Source organism: Dromiciops gliroides, chromosome 4 (genome assembly GCF_019393635.1).
Source record: "Dromiciops gliroides isolate mDroGli1 chromosome 4, mDroGli1.pri, whole genome shotgun sequence".
NCBI classification, from domain to species: domain Eukaryota; kingdom Metazoa; phylum Chordata; class Mammalia; order Microbiotheria; family Microbiotheriidae; genus Dromiciops; species Dromiciops gliroides.
The window spans coordinates 453,135,886-453,153,985 of NC_057864.1; the positions used below are offsets into that span (position 1 = coordinate 453,135,886).

General features: G+C 37.1%; 1 protein-coding gene across 2 annotated transcripts in view; it reads left to right on the top strand.

The window, feature by feature from the left end:
• Positions 1-18,100, top strand: part of SNX27 (sorting nexin 27) — a 71,056-nt gene that overhangs the window by 24,583 nt on the left and 28,373 nt on the right. The gene's annotated exons all lie outside the window — the stretch shown is intronic.

Below are 18,100 nucleotides of genomic sequence, written 5' to 3' on the forward strand. Positions count from 1 at the left end.
TTTTGTTGTTTTTAATGTTCTTAGAACAACAAAAATATGAAATGCCTATCTTTGACCCATTGATTTCCTTCTATTTCTGCTAAGAAAGTGGTACCTGTAGAAGTAATAGACCTTGGATAGTCAGAATTGCTGCTGTTGGGAATATTTCAGTAGGGAGAGGAACTCTGTGTCTCTGTGTCTCTGTCTCTCTCTCTCTCTCTCTCTGTATAATTCTAATTTTTTCCCTCCCAAATAGCTCTTTGCTTGCTTCTGTTCTGGTATTTTGTAAATATTTGTAGGATTTTTAAATGGGCATTTCTATTTACTTAAAAGTAGCCTTTCCCTTCCTTTTGTCTACAAGGGGATAAAGCATGATCAGTTGAGAAAAGGTGATATCCCTAGATTATCACGGCAGTACAGTTCTAACCATTTTAGAACTACCATTTTGTTTCTCATCCTTCTAGTTAGAATAACCTCATCAAGTTTTCATTGTCTTCTGTTTGGCAGTATGGGGCTGCTAGTATTTAACACTGGGTTTTCTCAGGGTCCTGATTGCATTGTAAATGTAACACACATGAGTTATTTTACACATTTCCAGTCTGTTGCTGTTCTTCCAGAGATGTAGAAAACTCATCCCAAATCCTGGGTGATGTATTCCAATGCATTTCCTGGTGCTTTTGTTTGCTCTTAAAAATCTCATTGTCAGTGATAGCCTAATCTTCTTGATTTTTCTCTTGACTACAATTATACTTTATTTACCTGTGATCAAATGAAGGGGTAGTGTTAATGAGAAATATTCATTATTCTTTGTGGGAAGTGCAATGGGTTATGTTATTTGCTGGCAATCAGGCCACATGCATTTAAGAAGACCTGATAGCTGTATTTGTATCAGCCTGGGAATTAACCAACAGTTTTGTGGGAATGAATCTTTAGACTTGTGGTGAATTCATTCTGGTGATAGGGGTAGTAGTTCAAAATACAGTTAGAGAAATTGCAAAAAGATTGTTTCATTCTTAACAGAATTTTGTAGTTGAATTAGCACAGGGGTTCAGTGTCAGTATGTTTTCCATGTTTGGAGGGAACTACATGTTCAGAGCCCAGAGTTTTTGTTCTTTAGAAGTCCAACAGTTGGTTCATTTGGGAGATTTGTTACATACTTGTTTTATGGTGACGTGACAAGTACAAGAAATCAGATTCTAGGTCAGGGAGACTTGGACAACAAAAACCTTTGAGGCTATGTATTCCTAGGTTTGGGGGGGATCTCTACTCAGAAAAGGTAGTGGACTTGACGTGTCAAAGTAACCTGTTTTGGGTTAGTGGTGCTTGATTAACCCTGACTCCTTGTTCCTATTGACTGTAGAAGTGATATGGTTTCATTCATTCCCCATTTTAGGGTAGGAACCCAGGTTGCTTGAGAATTTGTTCTTGTCCTCATTCTCTTGTCCTTGTAAGTTCTCAAGGAGCTTTTAGCAAGATCTAATAAGCACTAATTTGACAGAGTTTCTCCCAAAGCAGCTGATAAACTTACCTCATATTGTCCTTACCAGCACTTTGTAAATGGCAGCCTGGAGAAGTTGGAGCATGAACAGGGAGGCCGATTTTCAGCTCGTCTGTAGAATTCATGGCATTTGCCCTCACATGGCATTGGGAAGGGTTTGGGGGGTCATCAGTCTTATCTGGCCATCGTCCATACCAGCAGAGGGTCCATTTGGGTGCCCAAGGAAGCTTGGAGGCTGTCGCCATGACAGAGTTCTTGTTTCTAGTGATTTCTTCACCTCCTCTGGGTCACTTAGACTTAAGAAGGGTTAGGGTTAGGGTTTGTCCAGGAGTATCATTGGCCTGTGGGGAGAGCAAGACGTCCTAGACATTCCCCACCTAGAAGTGAAAAAAGAAATCGAAAACAACAGTGTTGGCAGTTTTAAGAGCCAGTGTTTGGGATCGGATGCAGAAGCCAGATAGATACTTCTGGGGTCTTGCGGCCACCAGTGGTTTGTGCTGCTTCTACACAGTTATCAGTTACCATCTCCTGGCTTTCATCCCCTAGAACCATGTCGTGGGGGTGGGGAAGGGAAATGGCACAGCATGAACCTTCAGTACTTAGACATTGAGAAACGCACAAATCATTTGGAAGCTGAAAACTGAAACTCTTGCCTTATAAACCACAGGAAGAAAGATTTAAAAATAGACCCACTGACCAGATCAGTTTTTCCTTTCCTCCACCCATATCTTCCCTTCTCTCTTCTTGGTATTCCTTACATTAAGGGCAAGTAGGGAACCAAGCATGCTGAAATTTTCCAGCCTCAGACATTGACCCAGTAGCTTGTGTCAGCATGATGGCTCTTGTAGGGAAGTCTAGATGATCTTAACAAATGAAGGGATGAGTTATGATCACTGACCGGCTCTATCATTAAGCCTCCCAGGCTGAAGTCTGAGCCAGACTGGGTAGGTCCCAAAAGTATTGCCTGCCTCTCTCGGTCTCTTAGTGTACAGTGAGGAGTTAGTTCATATTAAAATCATTTTCCCCCTTCCTGGCCAGAGATGGGAAGTGTTTTCCTGTGGAGGCTATGACACATAGGCCTATTGTCAGTGGCCCTAAGCAGAGACTTAGTGAATTAGTCATTTTTGTAGATGAGTGTGTTAACATTAAGGGGATGCTTATGGCTGGTTCTTTGTTAATTTTAAGGACTAGAGAAGGAAATGGGCATTGTGATTACTCAGACTCTTTTGCTTATATGTTCTTCTCTTATTAAACAGTTCATTTTAAGGAGCATTAGGTATTTTTAAAAAATCATTTGGTATTTAGAGGAGCCCAACCTTCCTACCATAAAACATTGATGTCAGTCACCCCTACTTCTGCTGGTGCTTTTGCTCTTAACTTCATTAAGGGGATTAGAATGTGATGAAGAGATTATTTGATCTGAAACTTCTTATATCTGTAAAAATAACAAACATTTTATTTGGGAGCTTCTATATCACATTATTTTATGAATCTCCGAAGTAGTAGGTCTTACTTCTTTTAGGAAATGTCTTGTTGGCATTGAAAGATGAATCTGCATTACCCTCCAGGTAATGCTCTTCTACCCTCTATCCTTGTGTTAAGTGACTGCAGTGAGGCCTAAATTAAGAGAATTGAAGAGTATAGAGAAAGCTCTAGCTCAATAGGTATTATTGAAGACCTCCTACTTTAAGGTCATTGAAAAGGCTAAAGATATGTCTTTGAGCCAGGAGCTAGTTTGAGGTCTCCTTTTCTTCCTCCCATGAGAAACTGTTAACAACAGTCTTAGTCGGTAGAGTTTTTATGGTAGGCTTTTAAAGTAAATGGAGAGGGGCAGCTAGGTGGTGCAGTGGATAAAGCATAGGCCTTGGATTCAGGAGGACCTGAGTTCAAATCCGACCTCAGACACTTGACAGTAGCTGTGTGGGCAAGTCACTTAACCCTCATTGCCCCACAAAAAATAAAAATTAAAAAAAAAATTTAAAGTAGATGAAGAGCTCAGTTACTGAGAATGTTCAGAATGTCGCCTCAGGTTGACCAAGTTTGGAAAGAAGACTCTTATGTGCCAGATCTTTTCAGAGTCTCTATAAAGAGGACAGGTACTACTGATCCAAGGGAAGACTATTTCCCTTTCCTTACCCCACCATTCTTCCTATGGTCATTCTTAGAAGGCACTGAAAAGCACTTGATGGTAAGGATAGAAAAGGGTTATACTCCCAACCCGTGGCCCAGAAGTATGTCACATATTATTTTGCACTATAATGTAGTGTAAAGACAAAAGGGAAAACATTTATTGGTAGCTCTTTTTTTTTTTTTTTTTGAAAGGGAAGTGGCTGGATGAATAGATGGATGAAATAAGCATGTATTAAGCACCTGCTATGTACTAAGCACTTAAAAGTATCTTATTTGATATTCACAGCAACCCTAGGAGGTAGGGGCTATTATCATCCCCATTTTACAGATGAGGAAACCGAGGCAGACAAGTGACGTGACTTTCCCAGGATTACATCGTTAGTATATCTCTAAAGCTAGATTTGGACTCTGGTCTTCCAGACTCCAGGCACAGTGGCTAGAGTACTGTACCTTGAGTAAGAAGAACTGAGTTTGAATGCTGCCTCCAACACTTACTTAGCCGTATGACTCTGCACACAGTTTCTCTGTGCCTCAGTTTTTTCCTCTGTAAAATGGGGATGATAATACTAATAGCTCCTGCCCAACAGGGTTGTTGTGAGAATTAGGTGAGTTGACATAGGTAAAGTGCTTTGCAAACCTCACTTGCTATTGTTAGTGAGGGGCATATGGTGGAATGGTTATCTTTGTATCAAGTGCTTTTTTGTTATTTTGAAAGGCAGTGTTGCATGAAATCTTCTTTCATCCTCTATAATGTTGTGCAAATCAAAGCAGAGCTTGTACTTGTACTGTAGAGTTTTCACTCTGAATTCTTATGGCCTTGGCTGTCAAGTATTTCTGGTTTGCAAGAACATAAAGTATTTGTTGACTGAACCTGTTTCTAGGCTCTTTGTCTCCTCATTGTGGTGACAGCTTAATAGATACAAAATTTCTCTAAGAAAAATTACAGGGAAAGTCACTGTCTTTTGTCCATTTCCCATTTAAAAATATTTTTATAATCAGCAACTCATTGAAAACAATCATGGTGAAGGTGTCTTTTTCTCATTTATTCTTTCTTCTAATTTGGTAATACTTTACTCTTTATTCTAGCTAGTTGTTGAACAGATTGCACATAGACAACTGGTATTGAAATGGCTTCTGTGTCTGTGTTATAAGATAGAATCATTTTCATTTTTTATGATCTTATATAGTTTATTACATATAGTGCTTTCTGACTCTTGGAAAAAAGTATCTATTAGTCCAGGTCTGACCATTTCTACCTCAATGGCATTTCTTCCCTTTATATCCTCCTCTCTGTACTACCAGCTAGTTTGTTCTTCCTGTTACCAGGCTCTCGCCTTCTCTAACAAGTCCATTACACAGCTACTTAAAGAATTCTCATTTTTAAATTTTTCTTTCTTTTTTTTTTTTTTTTGGTGAGGCAATTGGGTTTAAGTGACTTGCCTAGGGTCACACAGCTAGTAAGTGTTAAGTGTCTGAGGCTGGATTTGAATTCAGGTCCTCCTGAATCCAGGGCTGCTGCTCTATCCACTGTGCCACCTAGCTGCCCCAAATTTCTTTTTTTAAAAATAAATTTTTATTAATATCTTTTTTTCATCAACAACATTTTCCACTGTATTTTTCTCTTTATCCCTTTCTAGAGAGAGCCATCCTTTATAATGATGTATGAAGATAGGAAGAAAGAAAAATTAAACATATCAGAAGAGTTTGACGTTCTATGTAGTATCCTATATCCATTCCTCCATTTCTTTAAAGGTCTAAGAGCAGGTGTCTTTTGGTATTTTCTTTGAGGCGAAGCTTGGTCCATATAATTTCATAGCATTCAGTTTTAGTTGTTTTATTATTGTTAAAGTAGTTGTATATTTTCCCAGTTCTGTTTACTTCACCTTGAATTGGTTCATGTCTTTCCATGCATCTCTATTTATCATGCTCATAATTTATTATAGCACAGTAATATTCTATTGCATTGTATTGCAATTTGTTTAACCATAATCCAGTCATTGAGCATCTACTTTGTTTCTAGTTCTTTGCTGTCACAGAAAGTATTGCTATGAATATTCTAATGTATATGAGGATTTGGGGTGGGGTGGGGTTATTGACCTTCTTGGGATGGGGTAGTGGTGGTAATAGGCCTAGTATACCTGGATTAAATGATATGTATATTTTAGTCACTTTCTTTGCATAATGGAAAACAATCTGCTTCCCAGAACAGTTGAAACAATTCACAGCTCCATCAACAAATCATTACTATGCTCATCTTTCCACAGCCTCTCCAATATTGACTCTTCCTGCCTATTTTTCATTTTTGCTAATTGCTTGGTGTAAAATGAAGCCTCAGGGTTGTTTCGATTTATATTTCTCTTATTAGTGATTTGGAGCATTCTTTTTTTTTTTTTTTTTTTTGGCACAGGGTAATGAGGGTTAAGTGACTTGCCCATGGTCACACAGCTAGTAAGTGTCAAGTGTCTGAGGCCGCATTTGAACTCAGGTCTTCCTGAATCCAGGGCTTGTGCTTTATCCACTGTGCCACCTAGCTGCCCCTGGAGCATTCTTTTATACAGTCCTTATTTGAGAAATATTCCTGTCCCTTCACCACTAAATCTATTGAGAAATGACTTTTGGTCCTACATTTCTGTTAGTTGGATATATATCTTGGAATCAAACTCTTGTTGGAGACATTTGCTACAAAGATTTTTTTCCCAGTTGACTACTTCCCTTCTAATCCTACTTGCATTAATTTTGTTTTCACAAAAGCTTTTCAATTTCACATAATCAAAAGTATCCATTCTGTCTTGATAGTCATCCCAGAGAACATGTCTGTGGCTCCTTTTCTTCTCTAGCATAAAATAGAAATTTCATAGCCTGACATTTAAGGCTTTCCACAATTTGGCCATAACCTACCTTTCCATCCTTACTTTACTTTACTTCCCTTTACAAATTCTATGTTTTAGGAAGAGTAGACTACTGGCTTTACCCCAATGCCTTTTCCCACCTCTGTGCCATTCTCCATTTCTAGACAATACCTTCTCATTTCTGCCAGTTTTAGAATCTCTCTTCAGGGCTCAGTTCTTTTTGCCATTTCTTCATGAATCCCTGCATCAAATATCCCTGGCCAGAAGCCTTCCCCTTTCCACCTTCCCCACCCCCCCAGCAAATTATCCTAAAACATTTTGTCTTTATTTCCCTTTTCCCACTATTATACTCTGCTTCACATGATCCTTATCTATGTACATACCATATTGATCCTGTAAAGTTTAAGCTTGTTGTTGGCAGGAGCTCTTTTTGTTTTTCATCTTTGTGTCCATAGCACCTAACACGGTGCTGGTGCAGAAAGAAGATGCTTTATGAAAGTCTACTAAACGGGGCAGCCAGGTGGTGCAGTGGTTAGAACACCAGCCCTGGATTCAGGAGGACCTGGGTTCAAATGTGGTCTCAGACCCTTGACACTTACTAGCTGTGTGACCCTGGGCAAGTCACTTAACCCCAATTGCCTCACCAAAAACAAAACAAAACAAAACAACCAAACAAACAAAAAGTGAAAAAGAAAGTCTACTAAACATGTGCATCTTCTGAGTACTGTGCACATTCTGTCTTCTTTGATTTCATGATCCAGAACCGTGTTTTCTAGCCTCGTTTTTGCCATGCTGCTTTGTACCCATCTTGACTTTGAAGTAACCAGTTCATTGGTAATTTCTCAGTTTATTTATCCCCTGTAGCATATGTTGACACATAAACTGCAGCAGACATCCTGGGCTCTTATTTGCTTATCATCATTTTTAGCACTTTGCAGTGAGATGACCAAGGGTTTTGTCAAAGATGCTTCTTGTTTTGGGCACTTGGGGAAACCAGCTCAGCTGACTCCTTATGTGCTCCTCCAAGAAGGAGCTGTAAACCATGACTCTACTTCACCTTGACTTTTTTTTGGTGAGGCAATTGGGGTTAAGTGACTTGCCCAGGGTCACATAGCTAGTAAGTGTTAAGTGTCTGAGGCCGAATTTGAACTCAGGTCCTCCTGAATCCAGGGCCGGTGCTCTATCCACTGTACCACCCAGCTGCCCCTTTCACCTTGACTTTTAAAAAATTATTTCTTTTAAAATTTGAGAGGAAAGTTATAGAATAAAAAATTAGAAGGACCAGATCAGGGATCTTTTTCATAACCATGGTCATAGTGAGACTTCTTAACTAAACTGGGATAATAAGAGATCATAAAAGACACAATGGATAGTTCTGACTACATAAAACTTAAAAAGCGTTTGTGCTAATAATATCAGTGAAGATAGAATAAAAAGAAAAACCAAGGGGAGGGGAAGTATTTATAGCAAATATCACCGAGAATTTGATATCTAAGGTTAAATAAGGAGCTGATCACATACATATCTTTTGAGTCATTAACCAATAGATAAAAGGCCCTGAAAAGTTTTCAAATGAAAATTTGAAAACTATAAGTGATTACATGATAATATTCTTCAAATCATTAATATTGGTAAATTCACACTAAAATAACCTGGGAGTCACCTCCTCCCCATTCCTTTGTGTAGGTGAGAGTTCTACAGGTATAGAACATTTCATAAATTGTTTAGACTATTTCAAAGTATTGATCAGTTTTGATGATTTTTTTCTCTTCCTCTTTTTCTTTTTTTTCCTCTTAAAAAATTCTTTGCTAGGGGGCAGCTAGGTGGCGCAGTGGATAGAGCACTGGACCTGGATTCAGGAGGGACCTGAGTTCAAATCTGATCTCAGACACTTGACACTTACTAGCTGTGTGATTCCGGGCAAGTCACTTAACCCTTCACTGCCCTGCAAAAACAAACAAACAGAAAAAAAAATTCTTTGTTAAATGAGATAGTTTTCTGGAGGTAGGGGAGGGGAAACAGGAGGGAAAGAGATACTGGGAATTTAGGTGATGTAAAAGCAAAAGAGAAAATAACTTTATACCATGCAAATTGACAAATGACTAAAAACCATGGAAAAACCCATGCTGGAGAGCCTGTGGGAAGACAGATTTACTAATACACTGTAGAGGAACCTTTGAATTGGTCCGGCTAGTCTATATGTCAAATCAAATTATGTTTTTGTTGGTTTGTTTTTTTGTTTTTGTTTTGTTTTTGGTGAGGCATTTAGGGTTAAGTGACTTGCCCAGGGTCACACAGCTAGTAAGTATTAAGTGTCTGAGGCTTTATTTGAACTTAGGTCCTCCTGAATCCAGGGCCAGTGCTCTATCTACTTCGCCACCTAGCTGCCCTGTCAAATCAAATTATGCAAGAAATGTGACTAAACTGTTGCTTTTAACCCAGCAATTCTATTCCTGGGTTTATGCTACAAAAAACCAACAAGAGATCAACAAGAGAAACAAAGGTCCAATATATAGGAGTAGCTCAGCGGTGCAGTAGATAGAGTGCTGGACCTGGAGTCAGGAAGACCTGAGTTCAGTTCTATAGCCTCAGACACTAGCTGTGTGACCTTGGGCAAGTCAGTTAATCTTTGTTTGCCTCAGTTTTCTCAATTGTAAAATGAGGATAATAATAGGACATACCTCCCAAGGTTGTTATAAGGATCAAACGAGATGATATTTGCAAAGTTCCTGGCACATAAGTGCTATATAAATGTTAGCGATCATTATATACAACAACAACAATAATAATACAATATTAGCTTGAATTTATAAAGTGCTTTAAGATTTGTAAAGCATTCTACACATATTATATCATTTGTTCTTCACAACAACTTTGTAAGGCACTAACTGTTGTTATCTCTATTTTCAAAATGAGGAAACAGATCAAGAAAAGTTGTGACTTGTCCAGAGTAGCACAGCTAGTCAGTGTCTGAGGCAGGACTTAAATTCAGATCTTCAGCCTCCAAGTCTAATACTCATTGTGCTACTTTGATGTCTCAAAATATTCAGAGAAGTGCAGTATGATAGCAAAGAACTGCCAATGAGGTGCTACCCACACTTGGGGATTGGCTGAAAAAGATGGGGCATTAATGTAATGGAATATTGTTATGCCATAAGAGAGAATGAATATGTCAGACTGAAAATCCCATTGAGAGGATTTGTGAAAGCTAGTGCAGAAGTAATTAAGCAGAGCCCCAAATCAGGTGATCACCAAATAATTATTAAGCATCTCCTATTTGTTGCATGTTATGCTGGGGAGCCATAAATGAAAATGAGAAAGCCCTTGCTGTCAGAGTTCACATTCCACCAGTCAATAAGTATTTATCAAAAGTGCTTACCATCCAGCCATTCTGGAGAACAATTTGGAACATTGCCCAAAGGACTATAAAACTCCACATATCTTTTGATACTCAGGATACCACTATTAGGTCTGTATCCCACAGAGATCAGAGAAAAAGGAAAAAGACCTGTATGTACAAAAATATTTTTAGCAGCTCTTTTTGTGATAGCAAAGAATTGGAAGTGGAGGGATACCCATGATTTGGAGAGTGGCTGAACAAGTTGTTTTATATGTTTATTGGAATACTCTTGTACTATGGGAAATGATGAGCAGAATGGTTTCAGAAAAACCTGGAAAGATTTTTATGAACCAATGCAAAGTAAAGTGAGCAGAACCAGAAGAACGGTGAGCACAGTAACGACACTATTCTAAGGATAATCAACTGTGAAAGACTTGGCTACTCTGATCAAGACAATAATCCATGACAATTCCAAATGACTTATGATGAAAAATGCTATGCGCTTCCAGAGAGGTTCTAGAACTAATGAACTCTGAGTGCAGATTAAAGCAGACTATTTTCCCTTTCTTTATGTTTCTTGCTTTTCATTTACTTTTTTGCAATATAGTTAATATGGAAATACGTTTTGTGTGGGTTCACATGTGTAAGTGATATCATTTACTTGCCTTCTCAATGAGTGTGGAAGAGGTAGAAGGTAAAAAGAATTTAGAACTCAAAACATTTTTTTAAATGTTAAAAACAATTTTTAAAAAATCCTTACTGTAACAAAGGATGAAAAAAATCCCTACTTACAATGAATTTAGGAGAGACAAGTACATAGAAAAAATATGAAGCATAAATATAAGATTAGTAAGTATGAATATATACAAACTAGTTTAATATAGGTTAGTTTGGCTGGGAGGCAGAGGTATGCTAGAGCCAGTTCCATGGAGTCATTTGTAAAATTTTTAGTGTGAGCATCTATACTTTGGAAATCGGCAAACTTCAAATCAGGGCTTGATTTATTATTTTTTTTTATTGTCTAGATTAAGAAAATATTGGAACAAGGATGCCCATTGTCACCAATATTATTCAGTATTGTATTAGAAATGCTAGTAATAGCAGTAAAAGAAGAAAAAACTGAAGGAATCAGAATGGGCAATGAGGTAATGCAACTATTTATTTTTGCAGACAATACGATGACTTACTTGGAAAATCCTAAAAATTCAACTAAAAATTTAGTGGTAACAATAATTTTAGCAAAGTAGGAAGATATAAAATAAACCCACACAAATCATATTTCTGTGTATCACCAGCAAAACTGTGCAAGAAGAGATATCTCATTTAAAATAATTGTAGACAATATAAAATACCTGAGAGCATACCTACCAAAACAAACTCAGGAACTACATGAGAATAATTGTGAAACACTTTTTATACAAATGAAGTCTGATTTAAATAATTGGAAAAATATTAATTGTTCATGGCTAGGCAGAGCCAATATGATAAAAATGACAATTTTACCTAGACTGATTTATTTATTCAATACATTCAAATTAAATTAGCAAAAGAAAAAATTTACCAAAGTAGAAAAAAATAACAAAATACATTTGGAAGAACAAAAGGTCAAGAATATTAAAGGAATAATTTTTTTTTTTAAGTAAAGGAGGGGCAACTAGGTGGTGCAGTGGATAGAGCACCAGCCCTGGAGTCAGAAGGACCTAAGTTCAAATCCAGCCTCAGAAACTTGACACTTACTAGCTGTGTGACCCTGGGCAAGTCACTTAACCCCAATTGTCTCACCCCCCCCCCCAAAAAAAAAAGGAAAGGAAGGAAGTTTAGTAGTACCAGATCCTAAACTATATTATAAGGCAATAATTATCAAAACTCATCTTGTACTGGCTAAGAAATAGGTAGGTAGGTTAGTGGAACAGAGTAGACATATAATACACAGCAGCAAATGGTTATAGTAACCTTATGTTTGATAAAGATGTAAGCTTTGGGGATAAGAATTCATTATTTGGTAAAAATTGGTGGGAAAACTAGAAAGCAGTCTGGCAGAAATTGGGAACAGATCAGTATCTTATACCATTTACCAAGATAAGGTCAAAATGGATATATAACCTAAATATGAAGGGAGATATCGTAAGAAAATTAGAAGAACTTGGAACATATCACCTATCAGACTTATGACTAGGAGAACAATTTATGAATAAAAAAAGAGAGAACATTGTGAAGTGTAAAATGGATAATTTCAATTATGTTAAATTTGAAAAGGCTTTGTCCAAATAAAAGCAATGTAGCCAAGATTAGAAGGAAAACAGAAAATTGGGAGAAAAATTTTATAGTTTCTTGGATAAAGGTCTCATATCTCAAATATATAAAGAACATTGTCAAATTTATAAGAATATGAATCATTCCCCAATTGATAAATGGCCAAAGGATATGAACAGGGAGGTTTTTTTGTTTTGTTTTTGTTTTTTAGTGAGGCAGTTGGGGTTAAGTGACTTGCCCAGGGTCACACAGCCAGTAAGTGTTGTGTCTGAGGCCGGATTTGAACTCAGGTCCTCTGGAATCCAGGGCCAGTGCTCTATCCACTGCGCCACCTAGGTGCCCCAACAGGCAGTTTTTTAATGAAGAAATCAAGCCAATTTATAGTCATGAAAAAATGCTCTAAATCTATTGATTAGAGAAATGCAAGTTAAAACAGCTTTGAAATACCATCTTACACCTGTCAGGTTGGCTAAAATGATAGAAGAGGAAAGCAACAAATGTTGCAGGGGTCGTGGAAAAATTAGGACACCATTTCACTGTTGATAGAACTGTGAAGTGATCCAACCATTTTGGAGAACAAGCTAGAATTATGTCCAGAGTTATTAAACTGTGTATACCCCTTTTGACCCAGCAGTACAACTATTAGGTCTGTTTCCCAAGGTGATTAGGGGAAAAGATAAAGAACTTATATGTTCTAAAGTATTTATAGTAGTTCTCTCTGTGGTGGCAAAGAACTGGAAATTGAAGGGATGTTCATCAATTGGAGAATGTCTAAACGAGTTGTAGAATGTGATTGTGATGGAATACTACTTGCTATTTAGAATTTTATTTTTCCCCAATTACATGTAAAAACAATTTTCAACATCCCGTTTTTAAAACTTTGTGTTCCAAATTCTCTGCCTTCCTCCCTCCTCATGCAAAGCATTTCCATATTAGTTATGTTGTGAAAGAAAACATACCAAAAAACCCTCAAGAAAAATATGCTTCAATCTGTATTCAGACAGTATCTGTGATGGATAGCATTTTTCATCATAAGTCCTTCTGAGTAGTCTTGGATCATTGCATTGCTGAGAATAGCCAAGTCATTCACAGCGGATCATCTTACAGTTGTGATGAAATACTATTGTGCTATAAGAAATGATGAGTAGGATGCTCTCAGAAAAACCTGGAAAGACATACACAAGCTGATACAAAATTAAATGTACCATGTACAAAGTAACAGTAAGATTGTAAGATGATCACTAGAAAAGAGCTACTATAAATATTTTTTTGTACATATAGGTAGGTCCTTTTCTTTTATGCTTTTTATCTCTTTTTGGATACAGACCTAGAAGTGGTATTGCTAGGTCAAAGAGTATGCATAGTCTTATAACCTCTTGGGCATAGTTCCAAATTGTTCTACAGATTAACTGAGACTGGTTGATTTTGGAAAAATATGGAAAGTCTTGCATGAAACCAAGAGAACGTTGTATACACTAGCAGCAGTATTGTTACAACTTTAAATGATTGTTATTTTGAGAATCCTAAATCAACTACAAAGTACCTATGAAGGAAGATGCTATCCACATCCAGAGAAAGAACTGAGAAATAAAAGTATGTATAGTATATTTTTACATACATACATTCATACACACACACGTACATATTTGTATCTAATAGTCTTCTCTAGGGTAGGGTGGGGAGGGAGGGAGGAAAAAAGTGCACAGCAGAGAACAAAAGAAAACTTAGTAGGAAGCACTGAAAAGCAGGGTAGCATTGAAAACAATGTTCAGTATTTATCGCATATTTTTTTTTAAAAAGTAAACAGTATGAAATGAAAAAATGGAGAAAATATTAATAATGCAGGTTAAACTTGAAAGTGTCTCCTATGTACATTTTTTTTTCTCCCTGAGAGCATGTTGTTAAACATTTATCAGCAGCCCATAGAGAGAGAGTAATTGTAATTGGGGGGGATCAGGAAGATTTCATGCTGAAGATGGTGCCTGAGCTACATCTTAAAGGAAGAGAAAGATTCCATGAAGATGAAGTTAGAAGGAAGTGTATTGCCAGAAAGCAGGTTGGCTAGGCCAGAGGCATGGAAACAGGAGACAGAGTGTGTGAGATTCAGAGAACCCGTTTGGTCTGGAGCATAGACTGAGGAAAGGGGAGTAATAGCCAATGAAACGGGAAAAATAGGTGGAGGCTTGGTTGTGTAGGGCTTTAAAAGCTAAACAGAAGAGTTTGTATTTTATCTTAGAGTCAGTGGGAAACCACTGGGGTAGGGGAGACCTATAGTTAGATCTATGCTGAAGGAGTGTTACTTTGGCAATAGTGTATAGGATAGACTGGGATGGTAAAAGACTAGAAGCAAGGGGAACACATACTAACATGCACAGAATAAAACTGAAGGGAGGAAAAAAATTTCCTTTGCATCAAGTGAATCCAAAAAAGCAAGTGTTGTAATCATGCTATCTGACAAAGCAAAAACATTAAAAAAATAAATAAATTGGGCATAGTAAGGAGTTGTATTCTTTTTTTTTTTAATTTTTAATTAATAAAGTATTTTTTTTCCGTTACATGTAAAGATAGTTCCCAAGGAGATGTATTCTTAACCAAATGCAATTACAAAAGATAAAATAGGTAACATTACATGAAAAAAAGACCTCTCTCTCCATGAAGTATCCATATGTGGATATATTACATAATATAATATCCACATATTAATGCTACTATGAATTTTTAAAAATAGCTCCTGCTTTTGATAGCACAATCAAGCTACATTTCCAATAGTACACTTATTGGGTAAAGGGGTATGTTTAGTTTTAAAGAATACCTTTATTTTATTATTTTTTGGTGGGCAACGGGGGTTAAATGACTTGCCCATGGTCACACAGCTAGTAAGTGTCAAGTGTCTGAGGCCGCATTTGAACTCAGGTCCTCCTGAATCCAGGGCTGGTGCTTTATCCACTGCGCCACCTAGCTGCCCCATATGTTTTGTTTTGTAACCATTATTGCATACTCCCAGGTTTTCTCCAAAAGGATCCAATAAATTTGCAATCTCACCAGTGAATGAATGAATACACCTCTACAACCCCATTAGTGTCATTGCATTGCTTTTAATTCTTTTTGCTAGTTTCATGTGTGTGAGGTGGTACCACAACATTGTTTGAATTTACACATTTTGATTATTAATATTTTGTATAATATTAATATAAAATATTAATATTTTGATTTATTAATAGTTTCTCTTGAAAATTATATGTCTATATCCTTTGATGATTTATACATCATTACTAATTTATCACTATGACTTTTTAAACAGATATTCATATGTATGTTTTATATATCAAATATATATGTCTTATTTGATGTAAATATCCCCAGTTTATTGGGGTTTTTTGTTTTTGTTGTTCAGAAATTTTTTATTTTCATTAAGTCAGCAATCTATTCCCTAATGATTCTGTTTGTTGAATTGAAAAAGCTTATTCTCCTCTACATTCTTTTATTTTGTGGTCATCGTCTTTTTTTTTTTTTTTGTAATTTCCTGTTTTATATGTTTGTCAGTTATCCAGCTGCAATTCACTGGGAGTGTGTAGTATAAGATGGAGGTCTAAATCTATTCTCCACCAATTTACCAAACAATTTTCTCAAGTATATTGATTCAGTAGAAGCTGGGGAAAGGATTCATTACTTTCTCTAATCTTTTTTTAGAAAGGCAGCAGCATGAGGCAGTGAATAGGAAGTCAGTCGTTAGCCATGAAGACCAGGAAGGATTCAGGTCCTCCTTCTGCCATACATTGGCTGTGAGCAAGAGTACTGTAACTTCTTAGAGGCACTAGGGGATACCATGGTGCACAGAGCGCTGGACCTGGAGTCAGAAGACTTGAGATCAAATCCTGAAGCAGACACTGACCAGCAGGGTGACCCTGGTTAAGTCACCCAGCCGCTGCCTGCCTCAGTTTCCTCAACTGTTATAAGGGGATAATACCACCTCCCCTGTGGGATTGTTGTGAGAATCAAATTAGATAAAATCTGTAAAGCATGCAGTATAGTGCTTGGTGCATAGTACCTAGGTACTTACAAAATGCTTGCCCTCTAGGGGCAGCTAGGTGGCGCAGTAGATAGAGCACCGGCCCTGGATTCAGGAGTACCTGAGTTCAAATGCTGCCTCAGACACTTGACACTTACTAGCTGTGTGACACTGGGCAAGTCATTTAACCCCAATTGCCTCCCTATAAAAAATAAAAATGCTTGCCCTCTGCCCTTTTCCCACAAATATCTAAGACTCTTAAATTATAGAAGTTGCCCATCAGCATTGATTGAGAGACTTTCCTTACTGGGAATTATCTATACTAATTACAAAAGATTCCAAAAGCTTTTGTATATCTTTGTTTGGTGGCTTGGTTGATCTCTCCTGGTCCATTTGCCCATTTCTCTATATTTTTTTGACACAGAAAAAAATAGTTTTGATCAGTGTTGTCAAATTCAGATCGAAACAGGGGCAGCTAGGTGGCGCAGTGGATAGAACACCGGCCCTGGAGTCAGGAGTACCGGAGTTCAAATCCGGCCTCAGACACTTTACACACTTACTAGCTGTGTGACCCTGGGCAAGTCACTTAACCCCAATTGCCTCACTAAAAAAAAAAAAATTCAGATAGAAACAGGGGCTACCCAACTGTACATAAGGATCCCTGTGGGCTACAGATTGATGTAGAGAACCATATAACAATATTGCCTATGTCTTATTGTATTTTAATTTATTTTGTTAACTATTTCCCAGTTATATTTTCACCTGGTTAAGTTGCATGAGGGAGTGTTATGTGCTATTTGATACTTCTAGTTTTGAATATAATCCCTTGGTATTATGTTTTGAAGTCTGGAGAAAGCAAGGTCAACTCCATTAGCTTTTTGTTTAGTTCTTCCTTATGATTTTCTTTTCCATTTGTTTTCCCATATACATTCAGCATGTTTCAGTTTAATGCTATAAAAAAGGCATTTGGCATTTTGATTGGTGTCACATAAATTTATTTAGGAAATATTGTCATTATTAATCTGACCCATTCATAAACATTAAATTTATTTGTCTTCCCTTTTTTGGTCATTGTAGTTTTAAAAATTGCCCATACAAAGACTTTTGTATCTCTAGTTAGGTTAATTCTCAAATATGTGGTGTCTTTTGTTGTTATAAGCAGGATACTAAGTAGGATGCAGATGATTTTGTGGGCTAATCTCTTATCCTCTGATTTTGTTAGACTCACCACCTATATTAATTTTTTTTGGTTGAAGCAGTTGGTTTGCTATTTTAACCTCTTTGTTTCTAATATTAAATTCTCTAATTTTTTTTTCCTGTCTTGTTACAATTGCTACAGTATCCAATACTATAAAAGTGGTGCAAGTGGAGCTCACATAGAGCTGTTAACTTTTCTGTCATAGACTTTATTTTAATTTTGGAAGTAAAAACAAAAAGATGTGACTTGAGGAATGAATCAGTAAGCGTTTAATATTGATTGATAGTGGATCAAGCACCAGGCCTGGAGTAAAGAAGATCTGAGTTCAAATATGGCCTTAGACACTGACTAGCTCTGTGACCCTGGGCAAGTCACTTAACTCCTATTTGCCTCAGTTGGTAGAATTGGGTGTGACTGAACAACAATAACCTATTGTATGTTGTGTAAAGTGCTAAGTAAGCACTTGTGGATACAAAGGGGAAAAAATGAAAGGATCTTTTTTTAAAAAATGGTTCACTTGATAACAGGCCTCAATTCGCATCTTTGGGTTTTTTGGATATAAGTAAAAACAGGAAAGAAAATGGAGAGAGCACAGGTTTTGGAATCAGAGGCCCTTATCCATGTGAGTCAATGAGCATTTATTAAATGATTGTTGTGTGCAGAGCAGTAGGCTAGTACTGAGGATACAGACAAAAATGAAACAGATTTTCTTCCTTCAAGATCTTACATTTTAAAAGGGAAGCCAGCTTTCCCTTATGTCAGTAACTTTGGTGGGGACAGTCCTAGTAGCTGGGGGAATCCAGCCTCATGCAGAAAGTGACTCAAGTTGCCTTCTGCTGTGTGT